Source organism: Nothobranchius furzeri, chromosome 4, assembly GCF_043380555.1.
Source record: "Nothobranchius furzeri strain GRZ-AD chromosome 4, NfurGRZ-RIMD1, whole genome shotgun sequence".
NCBI classification, from domain to species: Eukaryota; Metazoa; Chordata; class Actinopteri; order Cyprinodontiformes; family Nothobranchiidae; genus Nothobranchius; species Nothobranchius furzeri.
This window is the reverse complement of record NC_091744.1, coordinates 60,307,739-60,329,416: the sequence shown is the minus strand read 5'-3', so window position 1 is coordinate 60,329,416 and position 21,678 is coordinate 60,307,739.

Genomic DNA, 21,678 nt, shown 5'->3' with positions numbered 1-21,678 from the left:
GCAGCTGATGGTGGGGTGGAGGAGCTGCAGCCAGCGTCCAGCAGCTGATGGTTGGGTGGAGGAGCAGCAGCCAGCCTCCAGCAGCCAGCCTCCAGCTAGTGATGGCGGGGTGGAGAAGCAGGCAGCCTCCATCAGCTGATGGCGGGGTGGAGGAGCAGAAGCCAGCCTCCAGCTGGTGATGGCGGGGTGCAGGAGCTGCAGGCAGCCTCCAGCAGCTGATGGCGGGGTGCAGGAGCTGCAGGCAGCCTCCAGCAGCTGATGGCGGGGTGGAGGAGCTGCAGCCAGCGTCCAGCAGCTGATGGTGGGGTGGAGGAGCTGCAGCCAGCGTCCAGCAGCTGATGGTTGGGTGGAGGAGCAGCAGCCAGCCTCCAGCAGCTGATGGCGGGGTGCAGGAGCAGCAGCCAGCCTCCAGCAGCTGATGGCGGGGTGGAGGAGCTGCAGCCAGCCTCCAGCAGCCAGCCTCCAGCTAGTGATGGCGGGGTGGAGAAGCAGGCAGCCTCCATCAGCTGATGGCGGGGTGGAGGAGCAGAAGCCAGCCTCCAGCTGGTGATGGTGGGGTGCAGGAGCTGCAGGCAGCCTCCAGCAGCTGATGGCGGGGTGGAGGAGCTGCAGCCAGCCTCCAGCAGCCAGCCTCCAGCTAGTGATGGCGGGGTGGAGAAGCAGGCAGCCTCCATCAGCTGATGGCGGGGTGGAGGAGCAGAAGCCAGCCTCCAGCAGCTGATGGCGGGGTGCAGGAGGTGCAGGCAGCCTCCAGCAGCTGATGGCGGGGTGCAGGAGCAGCAGGCAGCCTCCAGCAGCTGATGGCGGGGTGCAGGAGCTGCAACCAGCCTCCAGCTGGTGATGGCGGGGTGGAGGAGCTGCAGCCAGCCTCCAGCAGCCAGCCCCCAGCAGCTGATGGCGGGGTGGAGGAGCAGAAGCCAGCCTCCAGCAGCTGATGGTGGGGTGCAGGAGCTGCAGCCAGCCTCCAGCAGCCAGCCTCCAGCTGGTGATGGCGGGGTGGAGGAGCAGCAGCAGACAGCCTCCAGCAGCCAGCCAGCCTCCAGGAGCTGATGGCGGTGTGTGGGAGCAGCAGCCAGCCTCCAGCGTTCAGCCAGCATCCATCAGCTGATGGCGGTGTGAAGGAGCTGCAGCCAGCCTCCAGCAGGTCATGGTGGGGTGGAGGAGCAGCAGCCAGCCTCCAGCAGCTGATGGCGGGTTGCAGGAGCTGCAGCCAGCCTCCAGCAAATGATGGCGGGGTGCAGGAGCTGCAGGCAGCCTCCAGCAGCTGATGGCGGGGTGCAGGAGCAGCAGGCAGCCTCCAGCTGCTGATGACGGGGTGCAGGAGCTGCAACCAGCCTCCAGCTGGTGATGGTGGGGTGGAGGAGCTGCAGCCAGCCTCGAACAGCTGATGGCAGGGTGCAGGAGCAGCAGCCAGCCTCCAGCAGCTGATGGCGGGGCGCAGGAGCTGCAGGCAGCCTCCAGCAGCTGATGGCGGGGTGCAGGAGCAGCAGCCAGCCTCCAGCTGGTGATGGCGGGGTGAAGGAGCTGCAGCCAGCCACCAGCAGCTGATGGCGGGGTGAAGGAGCTGCAGCCAGCCACCAGCAGCTGATGGCGGGGTGGAGGAGCTGCAGCCAGCGTCCAGCAGCTGATGGTTGGGTGGTGGAGGAGCAGCAGCCAGCCTCCAGCAGCTGATGGCGGGGTGCAGGAGCAGCAGCCAGCGTCCAGCAGCTGATGGTTGGGTGGAGGAGCAGCAGCCAGCCTCCAGCAGCTGCTGGCGGGGTGCAGGAGCAGCAGCCAGCCTCCAGCAGCTGATGGCGGGGTGCAGGAGCTGCAGGCAGCCTCCAGCAGCTGATGGCGGTGTGCAGGAGCTGCAGCCAGCCTCCAGCAGCTGATGGCGGGGTGCAGGGGCTGCAGGCAGCCTCCAGCAGCTGATGGCGGGGTGCAGGAGCTGCAACCAGCCTCCAGCTGGTGATGGCGGGGTGGAGGAGCAGCAGCCAGCCTCCAGCAGCCAGCCTCCAGCTGCTGATGGCGGGGTGGAGGAACAGAAGCCTCCAGCAGCTGATGGCAGGGTGCAGGAGCAGCAGCCAGCCTCCAGCTGGTGATGGCGGGGTGGAGGAGCTGAAACCTGGGTCGGACCTGGTCTGCAGCAGGGCCCATTACCACTCAGAAGCTGATGGCAGTGTGTGTTTAGGTCCCTGCGGGGTGGATGAGCTGAAACCTGGGTCAGACTTGGTGTGCAGCAGGGCTCAGCACCCTCCAGAAGCCGATGACAGTGTGTCTTTAACTCCCTGCCTGGTGGGAGAGCTGAAAGCTGGGTCGGACCTGGTCTTTAGCAGAGCTCAGCAGCCTCCAGAAGCTGATGGCAGTGTGTGTTTCATCCCCTGCGGGGTGGGAGAGCTGAAACGTGGGTCGGACCTGGTCTGCAGCAGGGCCCATCACCATCCAGAAGCTGACGGCGGTGTGTGTTTAAGTCCCTGCGGGGTGGGAGAGCCATAACCTGGGTCGGACCTGGTCTGCAGCAGAGCTCAGCAGCCTCCAGAACCTGATGGCAGTGTGTCTTTAATCCACTGCGGGGTGCAGGAGCTGAAACCTGGGTCGGACCTGGTCTGCAGCAGGGCTCAGCAGCCAGCAGAAGGTGACGGCAGTGTGTGTTTAGTTCCCTGCGGGGTGCAGGAGCTGAAACCTGGGTCGGACCTGGTCTGCAGCAGAGCTCAGCAGCCAGCAGAAGGTGATGGCAGTGTGTGTTTAAGTCCCTGCCTGGTGGGAGAGCTGAAACCTGGGTCGGACCTGGTCTATAGAAGAGCTCAGCAGCCTCCAGAAGCTGATGGCAGTGTGTGTGTTTTGGTCCCTGCGGGGTGCAGGAGCAGGAACCCGGGTCGGACCTGGTCTATAGCGGAGCTCAGCAGCCTCCAGCAGCTGATGGCAGTGTGTGTTTAATTCCCTGCCTGGTGGGAGAGCTGTAACCCGGGTCGGACTTGGTCTGCAGCAGGGCCCATCACCATCCAGAAGCTGATGGCAGTGTGTCTTTAATTCCCTGCGGGGTGGAGGAGCAGAAACCTGGGTCGGACCTGGTCTATAGCAGAGCTCAGCAGCCTCCAGAAGCTGATGGCAGTGTGTGTTCAAGTCCCTGCGGGGTGGGAGAGCTGAAACCTGGGTCGGACCTGGTCTATAGAAGAGCTCAGCAGCCTCCAGCAGCTGATGGCAGTGTGTGTTTAAGTCCCTGCGGGGTGGGAGAGCTATATCCCGGGTCGGACCTGGTCTATAGCAGAGCTCAGCAGCCTCCAGCAGCTGATGGCAGTGTGTGTTTAAGTCCCTGCGGGGTGGGAGAGCTGAAACCTCGGTCGGACCTGGTCTATGGCAGAGCTCAGCAGCCTCCAGAAGCTGATGGCAGCGTGCCTCTAAGTCCCTGCCTGGTGGGAGAGCTGAAACCTGGGTCGGACATGGTCTGCAGCAGGGCTCGGCAGCCTCCAGCAGCTGATGGCAGTGTGTCTTTAAGTCCCTGCCTGGTGGGAGAGCTGAAACCTGGGTCGGACCTGGTCTATAGCAGAGCTCAGCAGCCTCCAGCAGCTGATGGCAGTGTGTGTTTAAGTCCCTGCCTGGTGTGAGAGCTGAAACCTGGGTCGGACCTGGTCTATAGAAGAGCTCAGCAGCCTCCAGCAGCTGATGGCAGTGTGTCTTTAAGTCACTGCCTGGTGGGAGAGCTGAAACCTGGGTCGGACCTGGTCTATAGTAGAGCTCAGCAGCCTCCAGCAGCTGATTGCAGTGTGTGTTTAAGTCCCTGCCTGGTGGGAGAGCTGATATCCGGGTCGGACCTGGTCCACAGCAGGGCCCATCACCCTCCAGAAGCTGGTGGCAGTGTGTGTTTAAGTCCCTGCGGGGTGCAGGAGCAGAAACCTGGGTGGGACCTGGTCTGCAGCAGAGCTCGGCAGCCTCCAGCAGCTGATGGCAGTGAGTGTTTAAGTCCCTGCGGGGTGGGAGAGCTATATCCCGGGTCAGACCTGGTCTAAAGCAGGGCCCATCACCCTCCAGAAGCTGGTGGCAGTGTGTGTTTAAGTCCCTGCGGGGTGGAGGAGCAGAAACCTGGGTCGGACCCGGTCTACAGCAGAGCTCAGCAGCCCCCAGAAGCTGATGGCAGTGTGTGTGTGTGTGTGTGTTTAAGTCTCTGCCTGGTTGGAGAGCCGATACCTGGGTCGGACCTGGTCTGCAGCAGGGCTCAGCAGCCTCCAGAAGCTGATGGCAGTGTGTCTTTCATTCCCTGCGGGGTGCAGGAGCAGAAACCTGGGTCGGACCTGGTCTATAGCGGAGCTCAGCAGCCTCCAGCAGCTGATGGCAGTGTGTGTGTTAAAGACCCTGCGGGGTGGGAGAGCTGAAACCTGGGTCGGACCTGGTCTGCAGCAGGGCTCAGCAGCCCCCAGAAGCTGATGGCTGTGTGTGTTTAAGTCCCTGCGGGGTGGGAGAGCTGAAACCTGGGTCGGACCTGGCCCGCAGCAGGGCCCATCACCCTCCAGAAGCTGATGGCGGTGTGGGTTTAAGTCCCTGCGGGGTTGAGGAGCTGAAACCTGGGTCGGACCTGGTCTGCAGCAGGGCCCATCACCATCCAGAAGCTGATGGCTGTGTGTGTTTAAGTCCCAGGGGGGTGGGAGAGCCATAACCTGGGTCGGACCTGGTCTGCAGCAGGGCTCAGCAGCCTCCAGTTGCAGATGGCAGTGTGTGTTTAGTTCCCTGCGGGGTGCAGGAGCTGAAACCTGGGTCGGACCTGGTCTATAGCAGAGCTCAGCAGCCTCCAGAAGCTGATGGCAGTGTGTCTTCAATTCCCTGCGGGGTGCAGGAGCTGATACCTGGGTCGGACCTGGTCTGCAGCAGGGCCCATCACCATCCAGACGCTGATGGCAGTGTGTGTTTAAGTCCTAGTGGGCTGCAGGAGCTGAAACCTGGGTCGGACCTGCTCTATAGTAGAGCTCAGCAGCCTCCAGAAGCTGATGGCAGTGTGTCTTTAAGTCCCTGCGGGGTGGGATAGCTGAAACCTGGGTCGGACCCATGGAGCATAGCATTCCAAGAAAAACACCTAGAGTAAAACATGGTGGTGGCTGCATCATGCTGTGGGCTGTGCGGCCAGTGCAGGGACTGGGAATCTTGTTAAAGTTGAGGGACAGATGGATTCTACTCAATATCAGCAGATTCTGGAGACCAATGTCCAGGAATCAGTGACAAAGTTGAAGCTGCACCGGGGCTGGATCTTTCAACAAGACAACGACCCTAAACACTGCTCAACATCTACTAAGAGGAACAAGTAGAACATTCTGGAATGGCCATCTCAGTCCCCAGACATGAATATCAAAGACAATCTGTGGTGTGAGTTAAAGAGAGCGGTCCATGCTCGGAAGCCATCAAACTTGAATGAACTAGAGATGTTTTGTAAATAAGAATGGTTCAAAATACCTTCAGCCAGAATCCAGACTCTGATTGGATGCTATAGGAACCATTTAGAGGCTGTTATCTGTGCAAAAGGAGGATCTACTAAATATTGAGTTCATTTCTTTTTTTCTGGTGCCAAAATGTGTGCACCTGCCTAGTTTTGTTCCAATTATTGCACTTTTTGTAAATCCTCTAAACTTTGTTTTACTTCTCAAATATCACCATGCATGTCTTCTATATGATGACAGACATTTCTTATCGTAACAAGCAACAATTTATAACTTTCCCATCCCACTGTAACAGCAAAATTTCAGATTAGGTTGATCATAATGAAAATGACCCAAATCGGACTCCCAGCTGATTCTTTAGGTGCAGCTCAACACAGTTGGGGTTCGCTGGATTAATAATACGGTGTGTCATACACCCATTCAGAAACCAATGTTTCAATAAATAATCAATACTCTCTGCCGCCTGTGACTGGTTGCTCCACTCTCCTTTCTGCAGCTATAAACAACGACACAACAAGCATCCGATAACACATACGTAAGGCATGTTTTATGAATGCGTGACATTCAAACACTCACAAATAACACGCTATTATTCAGTCTCACTCTTCAGTTGGCTTTTTATGACCCAGTCGGAGCAGATGTCATCAAGATGGAGCATTCAAAAGTAATCCTGTCTTCTCATAAAGTAGGACATCAATCACTTCAGCTGACCTTTTCCTTTTCCTGGAAAAATGTCTCATCAGTAAGTTGCATCCAATCGCCCGAAGCCTGAAGCAGGACTGGTTAAAATCAATGCCATGCCAGCTATTATTACTGAACAATATTCTCCTTCACTCCACACTTTCTTATGTAGATGCCAGTGACAAACACCAAGTAAAGAGCTAAGTGTGTTTGAATCGTGGAAGCTTGCAGTGTGTGTGTGCACTAGTTTTGTCATACACCAAAGTGACAACAGCATCATGTGACTGAACCAACAGCAACAATCTGGTTCTGTTATCTTTTAAATCAACCAACCAACCAATCTTTATTTATATAGCACCTTCCACTGCTTATACGGAAGCCCAAGGCGTTGACTAACCCAAGGCGGACTGCTCTTTGACCGGCGGTGAGTATGTCATGTTGTTAGTTGCCCAATAGCATGCTGAGACAGTTTCAAAGACAACTGTAGATCCCCCCCCCCCCCCCCCCCCCCCCCCCCCCCCCCAGGACAGGTCTCCCTATAGGTCATGGCCACTGGCCAAACTACATAAAATCACATGTAGACCGTAGACGTAGTTTTGGGGGGACATGCCCCCCCCCACACACACATAGTATTTCCAAAGCAATTTTTTCCCCTGCACTTTTTGTCGTCCAAAAACAATATTACTCTTAAATAGACTGGTTCTGCACTAGGACCAAGTGGAAAACAACCATTTGTGTGTTTCCTATCAGAAACGTCCATAAGCTTATGTATTGGCTCTGCTGATACTTGCTAACATGTGATTGGCCATTCCTGCCACCTTTGTACTTGACAGTTCTGCATTCCCAACATTGCATAAAAGAGCCTTTAGGCTGTAGTTTATACGTATTTTTTTGTATACTTACTGTAAAGACCTCCACTAATTCTCATGCTGGTTGTGCCCCCCCCACTTCTAAAGTCAAAACATCCATGATATGACGGATGACATGCCAGGCTACCATTTTGCCAACAGGAACATTCTGTTGGACTTGACCCCTCGATTAATGGAAGTTTTACATTTTTCTGCCGCATGTTGTTACACTTCTACATCATAACTAGCCATAACTACTATGACAGGGTTATAAGTGAACATTTGCATGGCTTGCTGTAAAATGTAAGGGTCATAAGGTCATACTAGCTGTTAGTTTTCCTTCCAAACAAAAGCCTTTCAGGAAGCTAGTCATTTACAACTTTTACACAGCACTTCAAAATTATCCCTAAATTGTTTTAATAGGAAACATTCATCTACAAACCTTCCTTGCATTACGTTTATTGTCTTTTTCTTTTATCAGTTTAGTCCCTTGAGTCCTCAACATAATGTCCTGTAGTTTATTTAATGTTCTTGCATTTGCGCTCCCCCTCCTTTGGTGGCATTTCCTAATGACTAACTCTCTGAGGGCTTCATGCAGAGGTTGTGGCATTGACTGTTGGAGTAGCCTGACCTGTAAGTGGGACCTTTAATTGTCTTTCTTTCAAGAGTCTGACAGCAGGCGACACATGATGGATTTACCTGAGCTGGGATCTTGAACACAGAAACCTTGTATACATGTAGGAAATTTGAGCAAAGTCTGCACAGTTTAAAACAGTTTCTCATCTGGGTTGGTTTAGTTAATATTATGGGGTGCCATTCAGGCCTCCCTCCTGACATAGGATGATGGTGAGTGTTTAAGAAATTAGCTTTGAACCCAGTTTTCCTCTGTCACACAAGGACATATACTTAAAATGATTTTTGTATACACCCTCAATTTCTATAAAAATGTAGGCAACCAGCAGAATAAAGAATACAGCACAGTCCATGAAGGCAAATCAGCAGTCTTGTCCTCGATTTTGGTGTAGCTCCATTTTAATTTTCCTTTTTATCTTCTTTTGTCTTTGCCATGGAATAAGGAGCTATGACACAAAACAAATATATTTACATTAACACACAATACATTCAAACATAAAAAGAAACCTGTAAAAGAAATAATCTGTACCAGAACTCACTCACTTGACAGGGATGTGAATGATTCTTCTAGCAGGACACAATTGAGAAACGATAAAGAAAACAGATTTGTTTTGCCATTAGCCTTAGGTCTCAAGGACTTAACACAGTCACGCCAAGTATTTTGGCTGGTGTTTGGTCGGCTCAGAGGACTTACATTCTCCTCTGGAATGATAGGTGAATCCACGCCGTCACAGAAAGACGCTCCACATGCTGACGCTTTCTCCAGCACTTTACATCCAGCACAATACTGTCACGATACGGTGGTGTGGACCCAAAATGCAGTACCCAGGATGACACGGAGGCAGGGATGAAGATTTTAAGTAAAAAGTCTTTATTTTGTGGGTGAGCCAAAAAACCAAGGTAATCCAAACTGGGTGTCAAAATCCAAAAAGCCAAAAATCCAAAAGGTCAAAAAGCAGATTACTATCTGGGGATCAAGAAACTCTGGTTAAACACAGAGGGACTAAACTGACAGAATCAACAAACATTAATGGACCGACAAGAACACAGAGACAGACAGGGCTTAAATACACTGGGAGGAGCAATCAGGGAAAATGGCAGCAGGTGTGTGAAGTGAGAGCTGGAGGGAAGACAGGTGAACCTAATAAACAAAATGGGAAACAGAAACAGAGGGCCAAATAACCCTAAGAAACTAAGACACCAAAACTAAACCTAAAGGCTGCAGGAAGGACTAACACACACACACGTTGAGCTGGGGACAAAGAAGCTGGAGCTGACCTGGGAGGAAACAGTAAAAGATAACATCAGACACTAGACTGACACACAAACTGACACACAGAAACTGACACAGAAAAAAGACACAAGAGGGCGCCAAAGGGCTACAACATAAGACACATAACAGGGATGCAGACAAGGACACATGAGGGTGCTAAGAGAGCACAAGGGGAGCTGGGGGAACAAAGGGACACAAGAGGGAATCTAGAGAGGGATGGAGGACACCAGGAGGCACATAAAGGAAGGGGGCTGACACAGACCATGACAGTACCCCCCCCCCCTCAAAGGGCAGATCCCAGACGCCCACAGGAACCAGGAGCAGGGCGGGAGGAGGGGAACCCGGAGGGAGGGCCCAGAGGAACAGAGGGACCACAGGAGAGGTGGCAGGGATCAGCAGAGTCAGGAGGCCTGCCCCTGCGGCAGATGAGGAGGCGACGGGCCCTGGGAGGCCGGCGCCTGGGGCAGATGAGGAGACGAGGACGGACCCTTGGGGGCCTGCACCTGAGGCAGAAGCGGAGGCGACAGGCCCTGGGAGGGCGGCGCCTGCGGTAGAGGAGCCCTGCAGGCCGGACTGGTGACAATGTTCCTGCAGGCTGGGCCATTGACACAGTCCCTGCAAGCTGGGCCGGAGCGGCCCTCAAAACCACCAACAGAACTGGAGATGTTGGACTGGACGGAGCGTCGACCCCTTGAGCGGAGAGAGCATCCCCAGACGAGGCGACATCAGACGAGGCGACGTCAGAGGTGGCGGCGACGTCAGAGGAGACGACCGCGGGGACGTCGTCAGAGGAGACGACGTCATCAGGGGCGTCGACTTAGGACACGTCGTCATCAGGGGCGTCGACTTCAGAACAGGAAGGAGCATCTGCATCAGAGCCGGAGGGGGCGACGTCGACTTCAGAACAGGAAGGAGCGTCTGCTTCGGGGCCCGGGGACGTGGGAGCGTCTGCTTCGGGGCCCGGGGACGTGGGAGCGTCTGCTTCGGGGCCCGGGGACGTGGGAGCGTCTGCTTCGGGGCCCGGGGACGTGGGAGCGTCTGCTTCGGGGCCCGGGGACGTGGGAGCGTCTGCTTCGGGGCCCGGGGACGTGGGAGCGTCTGCTTCGGGGCTCGAGCCGGGTACGTCTGCTTCGGGGCTCGAGCCGGGTGGCGTCCGCTTCTGGACCACCGCTGAGGAGAGGTGCGATGCGTCCACCTGGACCACCGCTGAGGCGAGGTGCGATGCGTCCACCTGGACCACCGCTGAGGCGAGGTGCGATGCGTCCACCTGGACCACCGCTGAGGCGAGGTGCGATGCGTCCCCTTGGACCACCGCTGAGGCGAGGTGCGATGCGTCCCCTTGGACCACCGCTGAGGCGAGGTGCGATGCGTCCCCTTGGACCACCGCTGAGGCGAGGTGCGATGCGTCCCCTTGGACCACCGCTGAGGCGAGGTGCGAATCGTCCCCTTGGACCACCGCTGAGGCGAGGTGCGATGCGTCCCCTTGGACCACCGCTGAGGCGAGGTGCGATGCGTCCCCTTGGACCACCGCTGAGGCGAGGTGTGACTCAGACGCAGGTCTCCGAGCAGGGGCTTCTGAGATAGGCGGGACAACTCTGGCCTCAGGAGAGTGCTGGTGATGGCGTTTTCGTCTACGATGAGCACGACTCCTAGGAGGTGCGGGGGTGACGTCAACAGGTGCGGAGGAAGTGATACAGCCGACCGGAGATGAAGTGGTGGCGCTGTCAGAACCTGGTGAGGGTGTGGCAGTGTGACCCATCTGAGATGCTGAGGTGGCATCAGCGACTGGTGGAGGAGGATCTCGGCCAAAAGTGCGGAGGAGAAATGCAGCAAAGTCCCAAAACGACACAGCCTTAAGATCCTCTATGTCGAAACGGTCAGCAACCCACCGCATGGCTTTACCCCTCAACCAGAGCACCATATATGACACCTTGTTGAACTCTGAAGACTCCAAGTCCAAACAACGGGCACAGTCCCGAATGAAACCCATACAAAGGTCTGGATCACCATCATAAAAGAACATCTCCTGTGTACCTGGAGGTCCTGCTGGGTCCTGTTCTGGTCGGTCCATTCTGTCACGATACGGTGGTGTGGACCCAAAATGCAGTACCCAGGATGACACGGAGGCAGGGATGAAGATTTTAAGTAAAAAGTCTTTATTTTGTGGGTGAGCCAAAAAACCAAGGTAATCCAAACTGGGAGTCAAAATCCAAAAAGCCAAAAATCCAAAAGGTCAAAAAGCAGATTACTATCTGGGGATCAAGAAACTCTGGTTAAACACAGAGGGACTAAACTGACAGAATCAACAAACATTAATGGACCGACAAGAACACAGAGACAGACAGGGCTTAAATACACTGGGAGGAGCAATCAGGGAAAATGGCAGCAGGTGTGTGAAGTGAGAGCTGGAGGGAAGACAGGTGAACCTAATAATCAAAATGGGAAACAGAAACAGAGGGCCAAATAACCCTAAGAAACTAAGACACCAAAACTAAACCTAAAGGCTGCAGGAAGGACTAACACACACACGTTGAGCTGGGGACAAAGAAGCTGGAGCTGACCTGGGAGGAAACAGTAAAAGATAACATCAGACACTAGACTGACACACAAACTGACACACAGAAACTGACACAGAAAAAAGACACAAGAGGGCGCCAAAGGGCTACAACATAAGACACATAACAGGGATGCAGACAAGGACACATGAGGGCGCTAAGAGAGCACAAGGGGAGCTGGGGGAACAAAGGGACACAAGAGGGAATCTAGAGAGGGATGGAGGACACCAGGAGGCACATAAAGGAAGGGGGCTGACACAGACCATGACAAATACATCCAAGGGAATCAAAGGAAACGATTGGAGAAAAAACCAGGGGAGACACAGTGTGGCTTTCCTTTTGGGCGTGGCGCACAGGTGCTGAGCATTTGCCATCAAGGCAGAGAGGAGGCAGGAAATGAGCAATGCGGTGCAACCTCAGGTTGTCACAAGTTTACTGAAGTTGTTTTAAAATGTTACTTTTTTTTATGCATACCGTGTCCTGTCTGGTCTGTGAAGCAAACAGAATTGATGTCTGAATGCTGGTGACAAGCCTTACAGATTTACTCTCAGGTGGAGCATCAAAGCGTCTGCTTTTAATGTCACGCCTGATGCTTAAAACTTTATTGTTATTGTTTATGAATGCTTTGTAATTCCGACCAGACACGGAGTCAGAGGTGAAAGAGAAAGGAAAAGACAAAAGGTGGGGAGAGAGGGGGGAAGAGGGTGGGGGGGTTCCACAAAAATAAACATTAATGAACAAGAGTCTGCTTCTAGACCTGCAGAAAGAGAAATAATAGAAAAAAATGGGACACACAACAATACATCAGGAGCAAGCTATCACTGCGTCAGCCTGATGGTGAAATATAAAATCAACATTGTTTAACTGAACAATTACATAAATCATAGTGCATTTAGTGGCAATTGCAGCCTTAAGACTTGTGTTGAACGTGCCCAAGCCCATACTTTTAGAGCACCATGTGAGCACCTGTGTGTGTGCACGCGCTTGTTTCTGTAAGGTTTCTCTATAAAAGCGTACAATAGAGAGTGTGAGGAACCACAGATCTGCCCCCCAAAGATGTGTAGAAGACGGGGGGGGGGGGGGGGGGGGGGGGGGGGGCTCCAAGTCCCAGAGATCCAGGCGCTGCCCCAGAACACAGGAACCCCAAGGAGACTGCAACCAGAAACGCCCCCGCCCCCCTCGAGAGGCACAGAGGATCGCCCGGAGGGCCACAACCAGCGGCCGGCAGAGTCCCCGGAGACATCAACGGCAAGTCCACATAGTGTTGTGTGTTGATGAGGTGTATTCCATGGCTGTGGTGAGCGGGCAGTGCGGGCATTGTCTGACCTATGCCAGCTGATGCCACCGCACCACCCCATTTGCACCCACAGTCCCCGGTGTCCAAGTGCAGTTTAAAATTGGAAGGGGGCACCGGCACTCGGGATGAGTAAAATGTTACTTTTAAAGAATGCGTGTAATGTTGGTTTTTGAGCTATTGTGTCCTATTTGGAAACAAAAGTACCTTCAATAAAAACCTCTAAGAGTACAATTCACCACAATCTCCCTCAACCTCATGGACTGTTGGCTGTGATGGAAGTGTTAAATGAGCTGCAGACTGCAGAAGACGCTGACACGGTCCATGTGAAGCCCATTATTAAAATCTAATCTCAAACTAATTTAGCATTCTATTTCTAGCACTCTAAGGCATTTGTAGCACTGAAATCAATTAATCAGACATGTTTCAGCAACAATATAGGGTTAGTAAGCTGCAAAATGTGTAATGAACTTTGTTGGTTCAGTAAAGGAGGATTTCTCCAAGAAAACCATTTTTCAGCTCCTCCTGTTATTATTTTCAAGGGCACTTTGTCCACCAAGACACTGAGACGGATCCCATCAGCGCTTCTGTATGTCATTATCTTTATTTATACATGCTCGTGGGACTAAAAGACCTAATTTTTCAGTGAGAAGATTGATAGTCCCTATGAACACACAATGGAGAGGAGATCTGATTAAATAAATCTAGAAAAATCCACTGTGACAAACACAGAATAACCACTAACTCAAGGAAACACTCAACTTGTGCAGAAATGTTTCCTTCTGAACTTTTAATTTGTTTGTTTGTTGGCAAGTTTATTTGTCTAGAGATGGCCAAAGTAAAAAAAAAATAATAAAAAAGTGGAATAATTTTGAGTTAAAGAATAATCCAGATCAAACTTTTAATTATCTCGGACCTCCTCGTATTTTGTCTCTTTGTCATGTTAAAAATACCCTAACACTTTTATTTTGATAAGCACTTTGTGTAATCTATTTTCTCTCATTTATTCTGATCCATTATTTCCTTTCATCTAGAGTGAAATGAAATATTTCTGACTTTCATTCCTGCCAGCTCAGCTTGGACATGAGCTCATTCTGTCAGAGGAAATGTACAAACGAGTTGCTTTAGTATATCATAAAAATAAGTCACTGCCTCTGAGATCTTACAATTTTCTCCAGCTGACTCTCCTTTATTTCAAAAGAACTTCAAACATAAAGCTCTGCTGAGAGATGGTGAAATAAGCAAAAAAAAGTAAATAAATAAATAAATTGCATGTGTAACTTTTTAGATATAACATTACCAAGAAAATAAAGCAAAAAAAAAAAAAAGATCCAAGTATGTAAAAATCTATTTTTGATGCATAACATTAAAAATAAAATAACATCTGTCCTTGTTACGTATGTTCGCCACTAGATGGCCCCCGCAGCTCCCTCCTCATCCGGTTCCCTTTGCAGCTGTTCCCTATTAGTCGCAGCTGGTCTCTATTAGTGATACCTGGCCACTCTGTTAAAAGGCTCGCATCTCCTTTCATTCGGCGAGAAGGTACAGGGTAGTGTAGACTCTTCTTGAGTTTATACTATTCTCTTCTCCTCATGTGATTCTTGGGCAAACCCCGTATTGCTCATTCGATTTTGCTCGTTCGTTTTTCGGCTACACTCTCTTTCGGATTTTGGATAATAGGATTTGACAATTTGGCTTTTGACTTCGGAACGTATTTGACCTCGACTTAATCTCCCCCAGAGCTTTCCTGCTTATCAGGAAAGCTCTTGTTCTTCTCGGTGTTTATCCCCTTCTCCCCCATTGTACATAGCTCCTTGTGTTTTGTATATATATTGTAAATATTCCGTTTATAATAAAATCTTGTTTTTATACGACACTGCACCTTGTTATTATTTCCCCGCACACCAATTGTGTCTCCCTCCTTCCTCCCTTCCGTGAGACTGAGGTGGATGGCTATTTCGTAGCCTTCGAGCGGATTGCGGTGACTGTTCAGTGGCCTCGTGAGGTTTGGTCGCTGCTGCTACAGTGCAGGCTCTCAGGTAAGGCCCTTCAGGTAATTTCGGCTCTGTCTCTAATGGACAGTTCAAATGATGAGTGTGTAAAGGCAGCCGTACTAAATGCTTATGAACTCGTTCCTGAAGCTTATGGTCAGCGCTTTCGCTCAGAAAATCCCCGGCCTCTCCAGACCTATGTTGAGTATGCTCATACTAAATCGGTTCTTTTTGAGAAATGGTGTTCTGCTTCAGGGGTAGACTCCTTGGCTGACCTAAAATAACTAATTATGATAGATGAGTTTAAAAGACATGTACCGGAGAGACTTGTTTTGTATTTAAATGAACAAAAAGTCTTGTATCTTTCTGCTGCTGCTCTGTTAGCCGACGAGTTCACTTTAACTCATCGGTCCTGGGAGTCAAAAGCTGACCCCGTTAGACGTAGGAGACCCTCTGCTACTTCTGCTGAGTATGATGTCCCACCTGAGTGTTTCTATTGTCACGAGAGAGGTCATTTCATTTGTGATTGTTTTCGTCTCCAGCAGAAAAACCGGAGGAGTGAAAATCCCCCTCCGACGAAGCCCATAGCTGCTTGTGCTCTAGTCTCAAACCGGTTGGATGAATGTGAAATCCCTCACTCAAGTTTTAAGCCATTTTTGTCGGCTGGGGTGGTGTCTCTGTTAGGCCGCGATGTTAACCATGAGGTGGTAACATTAAGAGACACGGGAGCTCCTCAAAACCTGATAAAACGGAGTGTGTTACCGTTTTCTGTCACCAGCCAGGCTGGCTATTCTGTGTTGTTGCGGGGTATTGACATGGGTTCGGTTCCAGCGGAGGTTCATCATGTTCACCTCACTTGTCCTTTCAAATTCAAATTCAAAAATACTTTATTAATCCCAGAGGGAAATTGATTACTGGAAACCTAAGGGTAGCCATTTTAGATGAGTTGCCGACCTAGGGAGTAGACCTGATTTTGGGAAATGACGCTGCGGGTGGATTAGTGTTACCCCCTTCTGAACTCATCTCTTCTCCTGAGAGCTGTGTCGCATCAGCTTTGTTGCCTGCTTGTGTCCTAACCCATGCTCAGCTCAAGAAAGATCCTGAAGTCTCAATTAGTGACTCCGTGCTGTTCCCGGTGTTGACTGCTGATGTCACCCGACCAGGTCCAGCTGTAAAAATGCCTGATCTGGCCTTTAACGACCCTCTGACCGATTTCCCATCTCTTGTAAGATCTTAGCGGATACGAAAAAGACAGATGAATCTCTGAAACCTTATTTTGCGCGGGTTGGTGTGGCTCCGACATACCCTGTGGGTCAGGCTTTGTATGTGATTGAGGGTAACGTTTTGTTTCGCCGCCGGACTCTGGCCTCGGCAAAAAGGTCTGATTGGGCCCAAGTGAAGCAGATTGTGGTCCCTGAAACTTTACGGAATTATGGTCTCTCCTTGACCCCTGACTGCAAGGGGTCCGGTCATTTAAATCCAACATATATCACCACTCGTTTTACTGAAGCTATTTCTTTGTCTTCCATTACGTCCCAGGCTGTGATAAAAGCATTACCTGGGTTCTTTTCTGGTTTTGGGGTTACCTAAGGTCATTCAGTCGGATCAGGGCACTGACTTCACCTCTCGGTTTTCAACCGAGTGACATTTGGTTCTTCTTTAATGTTTCGGCAACCTCGATCCATCGTCTAGGAGTACTCTTTTAGCTTTGAGTCCTTGAACGTCAAATGTAACGGAAACCACTGAGTCTTTGTTAGGGTTTCTATTCAAGTCCAGTAGTTATATCGATTTGAGACTAAACAAAATTTGCTTTGCCGCCGGTTTCTTCCCGCTGTCCCGCGCCTGATGTCTTTTCTGCCTCCGACGACTCGTCGTGAGTTCCGACGATTTATACAGGGGTGGTTGCCGTAATTTCTCATTGGTAGCTCAGCCCCTTACTGATGTGCTCAGTTCTCGCGTCCCTTTTCCTGGACCCCGGAAGGTAGAACTGTTTTTGTGTCTCTGTAAATATTACTATGTGCGCTCATGTTCTAGTTGCTCCAGATCTCACCCGACCTTTCAAGCTGGAAGTCGATGCCAGCCAAGAAGGGGCTGGAGCTGTCCTCATCCAGGAGGATGACACCAGGATGAAAAGAGAACTCTCCCCGGGGATCCCGCCAGCTTCTCCGAGTTCGTTTGCGTTACCGCACTGGACGCCTCACGGCGCCTGTCTCCGCCACCCCAGGTTTGGGGATCTGAACCCGACTCCCTTTCGATCGGCCGGGGGTGACGTAGGCCATCGCCCCGCGCTTCCGAACGGCATTCGCCCATCCCTTAGGACCGACTGACCCATGTTCAACTGCTGTTCACATGGAACCCTTCTCCACTTTGGTCTTCAAAGTTCTCGTTTGAATATTTGTTACTACCACCAAGATCTGCACCCGCGGCGGCTCCACCCGGGCTCGCGCCCTAGGCTTCCGTGCTCACCGCGGCGGCCTTCCTACTCGTCGCGGCTTAGCCCTCGTGGCTCCTGCTGCCGGCGACGGCCGGGTATGGGCCCGACTCTCATCCTGGTGGATGCTACTTCTTCTGGAAGTTCAACCAAGCACAACAACACTATTCGATCATTGAACAGGAAACTCTGGCACTCATCTGGGCTCTACAACATTTTCATGTGTACGTTGGAAACAGTTCATTTACAACTCTCGTTTTTACAGACCACAACCAGCAGCTGATGCGGTGGGCCCTCCTCCTCCAAGAATTCAATCTGGAGATTTGCCACAAGAAAGGCTCGGACAACCTCATCGTGGACGCTCTGTCACGCAGTTTTGACTGTGGGGCTCCCTTGTAGGTTTTTGTTTGTAGATGTCGGATTCGATAAAGGCTAGTGTTGACTGCGCAAACAGACATCTCAGGAACACTCCTCAGCGCAGCGAGATATTTTGTGTTTAATCAGCCCGCCTTTTGTGATCCAGGGTTAGTTAGGTAGGTTTTCTTCTGTGTATAAATAGCGGGAGAGCTCAGGGTGGAATAAATTTCATATTTATTCTCTTGGGGGGGACGTATGTTCGCCACTAGATGGCCCCCGCAGCTCCCTCCTCATCCGGTTCCCTTTGCAGCTGTTCCCTATTAGTCGCAGCTGGTCTCTATTAGTGATACCTGGCCACTCTGTTAAAAGGCTCGCCTCTCCTTTCATTCGGCGAGAAGGTACAGGGTAGTGTAGACTCTTCTTGAGTTTATACTATTCTCTTCTCCTCGTGTGATTCTTTGGTAGACTCCGTATTGCTCATTCATTTTTGCTCGTTTGTTTTTCGGCTACACTCTCTTTCGGATTTTGGATAATAGGATTTGACACTTTGGCTTTTGACTTCGGAACGTATTTGACCTCGACTTAGGATCTCTCCAGAGCTTTCCTGCTTATCAGGAAAGCTCTTGTTTCTCGGTGTTTATCCCCTTCTCTCCCTTTGTACATAACTCCTTGTGTTTTGTATATATAATGTAAATATTCCGTTTGTAATAAAATCTTGTTTTTATGCTACACTGCACTTTGTTATTATTTCTCCCGCATACCAATTTTGTTACTTCCCCATCCTAATCTCTCCTAGAAAGCCGGGGTCGTAATAGTCCTCAAAAAAAAAAAAAAATTAACAGGAAGGCACATTTTATTTATTTATTTATGTTTCTAAATAGACTTATTTTATAGCAGACATTTAGACTTGAAGGAGAAGGGAAAGTCCCGGTAATGAGTGCTGCATTCCATTTAAAGAAAGTTCTGCTCATTTGCATTTTATGTAAAATTGGCACAAAGAGCTGCAGGATGGAACGCAGCCCTTAGTTACATGCCCACCCTTTAAAAGTGTGTTTTTGTGTGAATGCAACAAATCGTGTTCTATTCTGACTCAGTATACAGGATAGATGAGCTAACAGCTAGTCTGGGTGCAGCCAAGACGAAAGCTGATTGCTGCTGTCATAAAAACGCTTCATCACATTTCCATTCATGCAACTTTTTGTTATAAATCTTGATACAGCGGTCAGTTTCACCATCAAAACACCCGTACATAACTAGTGCAGCAAGCAAACTGGTCCAACTGATCCCTTGGAGCTTGTAGAAATGTTTTAGCTCTTGTAAATCTCTTGGGAAGATTGGGAAGCAAAGATTTGCATGAATATTACATTAATTCACGGTTTGTGCAAAAGTGGTTTAAGTCCAACCGAAAATCTTTGTGCTATCTTCTAATTTTTGTGCCTACAATTAGTCACCAACCCTCCTCGTCCCAGTGAGGATCTGGCTCTTGAAATATTTTGTTTTAGAAAGTAAAAAGTGCAAAACAATATTAAGTGTGATGCATCTACAAATGCAGCTGCTACGGTCCAACCAAAAGATTAGTTTCAGTGAGATTGAAACAAGAAGGTGTTGCCTTTGTAAAAAATAAAAATATGTCCACCAAAAGCTGGGAGTATGCAGGTTTCAATTAAAGGGACAATCGTAATTGTCGTGGGACCCAGAGTGAGTCACCGACATGTGCCTACAGGGTCTGACTTAACTTCATTATCTCCTTCCTGCATGCATGGATTTTCTTTTAGCCGTATCCAAAAGCCATTCATGTTTCTGTCATTCAATATTCCATCAATAAAGGTGTTCAAGGAAGATGGGTTGAATGCGGACAAGAGAAGAGAAATATCCACACCTACTGCTGACTTTTGTTCTAGTGCAGGCTTGTTTTATTGAAATCCTCATTAAATAATTTGTATTTGACAGGTAGTTTTTTTTTTTTTTACTATTTAAAGCAGGTAACTTTTGACATTTTGAATAAACATTTGGATAACTTTGTTGAATGTCTACAGTTTTTAAAACTAATGAATGACAAGCGTTGCCTTGCAGGTGCATACCGTTACAATGATGGCTTTTCCTAACATTTGCAACACTTAGTACAATCTCTGTTGGGACAGCAGTAGCTCAGGAGATAGAGCGGGTTGTCCACTAATCAGAAGGTTGCAGGTTCGATCTTGGCTCTGACCAGAGAATGCTGCTGTTGTGTCCTTGAGCAAGACACTTAACCCAACTTGCTTGCTGGTGGGGGTCGGAGGGACCGGTGGTGCCAGTGTTCAGCAGGCTCACCTCTGTCAGTGCACCCCAGGGCAGCTGTGGGTACATTGTAGTACATCCACACTAGCGTGTGAAACTGTGAATGACTGATTGTGTTGTGAAGTGCCTTGGGGGTTTGTAGAACCTAAAGAAGGCCCTTTACAAATACAGGCCATTTACCATTTATGCTCTTTTTAGATGTTTCTTTACAATTGGCAGCATGAAACCCTGTTAAATGCCATGTATATCAGGAAGGAGTCAGTAATCACGTATAGTCAGGATTCAATCCAAAATCCTAATCCAATTAACATTTTGTGGAATTGCTTTCTTTGGATCATAGATGCATTTAATCCCCTATTGTAGTTCCGGACTCCAAATTATAGTAAAGGAGCTCCATGTAAGCTAGGAGTAATGATTCAGCTTATATGCTATGGTTGCTCTCTCTATATAAACGGGCTAAAGGTGTGAAATGGTGAGATTGGCTGAAATGAAGCAGCCACACTAAAAGATGCTAATCAACAGTAACGGTTTTAATATTATGTTAAACCTTGTGTGACACATAGATCTGTTTTAGCACCTTTCTCCAATTTTTATACCTAAATTATTCATGAGGCTACAAATGACTAACTTCTGCATATAAAAGCAAAATATTGAGTATGTTTCCAGTTAGCTGTCCACTCAAATTATTTTCTTTTTGTGAAAGAGGAAGAAAGTTGTTGTAAAATTAAGACCTGCGTAGCCTTGTGGGAATTCACATTTTGACTAAAAGCTTTGCCCTCTTGTTTAAAACACCAATGTTTTTGTCTCTGATGTGACAGGGTTGGTTGGAACCACTCTTTCCTCCTCAACTGTCAGGCCATGTCATCATTACTCAGATGTCAGCGTCCCAGGAGGAATCCTCTCATCGGAGGCTCTGTCGACTGTTTTTGGCCCACACACACCTCTTTATTATGCAGAGAATTAAAATAGCAGTATCTCACTGTTTCATCTGGTCACTTCCTCACTATGTAGCAGCTCGATGCATTATCTTTTTCATATCAACATGTTATGTGTGCTGAAAATGGTGTTTGAGAGCACAAGTTAGGCTGACATTTATTCACAAAGAAGACAAAATGCATAAGTTGTCAGCTTAATAATGAAGAATTTGGGTTTTTGTGTTATGGTAAAGGTCTTCGAACATCTTAGGTGTGTTCTTGCTGTGTCTTTCTAAATCCATGCTTTCGTTCTTTTTTAAACACAGAAACAGTTTTGTTTACCTGTTTGTAGCTACAGTTTCGCCGACGGCTGCCGGCTTCTTCAGGCTGACGCTGATGGTGGCGCGTCACTTCCTTCTCCGTTTATCTGCGGGCAGCAGAGGACGTTGTCGCCCTCTACTGCCCGCTCTCCCCTCTCCGACGATGCAGTCCCATGCGTGGTCCAGCGTGTAAACTCCGTCGTCCCTGTTCATGGTCCCACATCCACGTCTCCTTATCTCGATTGCTTCCTTGATCCATCTTTTGTATTTTTGTTGTTCGGTGGTTATGATCCGTGTGTTGTCCCAGTAACATTTCACAATACAAACTAACAGAAGCAGAAGAGAGCATATTAAAGAAAGGTTTAAACTTTGCAGTCACACCAAAAGTAATACCATATGATGAATTTATTGTAGCAACAGAACTAGCATGTCAACAGATCACAGATGAGGGAAAGAAAGCAGAACTCAGAAATAACATAGTTGGGATATTAAAAAACAGCCAAATTCAACACAGCAATATTACAAAAGAAGAACAATCAGCCATGACAGCTTTATCCAAAAATGAACAGATAATTATTCTACCGGCAGATAAAGGAAGAACCACAGTAGTTATGGACAGAGAAAAATATAAACAACAGATGAAACAGATGCTAGAGGACAAAAATACGTATGAAATACTTAAAAAATATCCAACAGAAAACA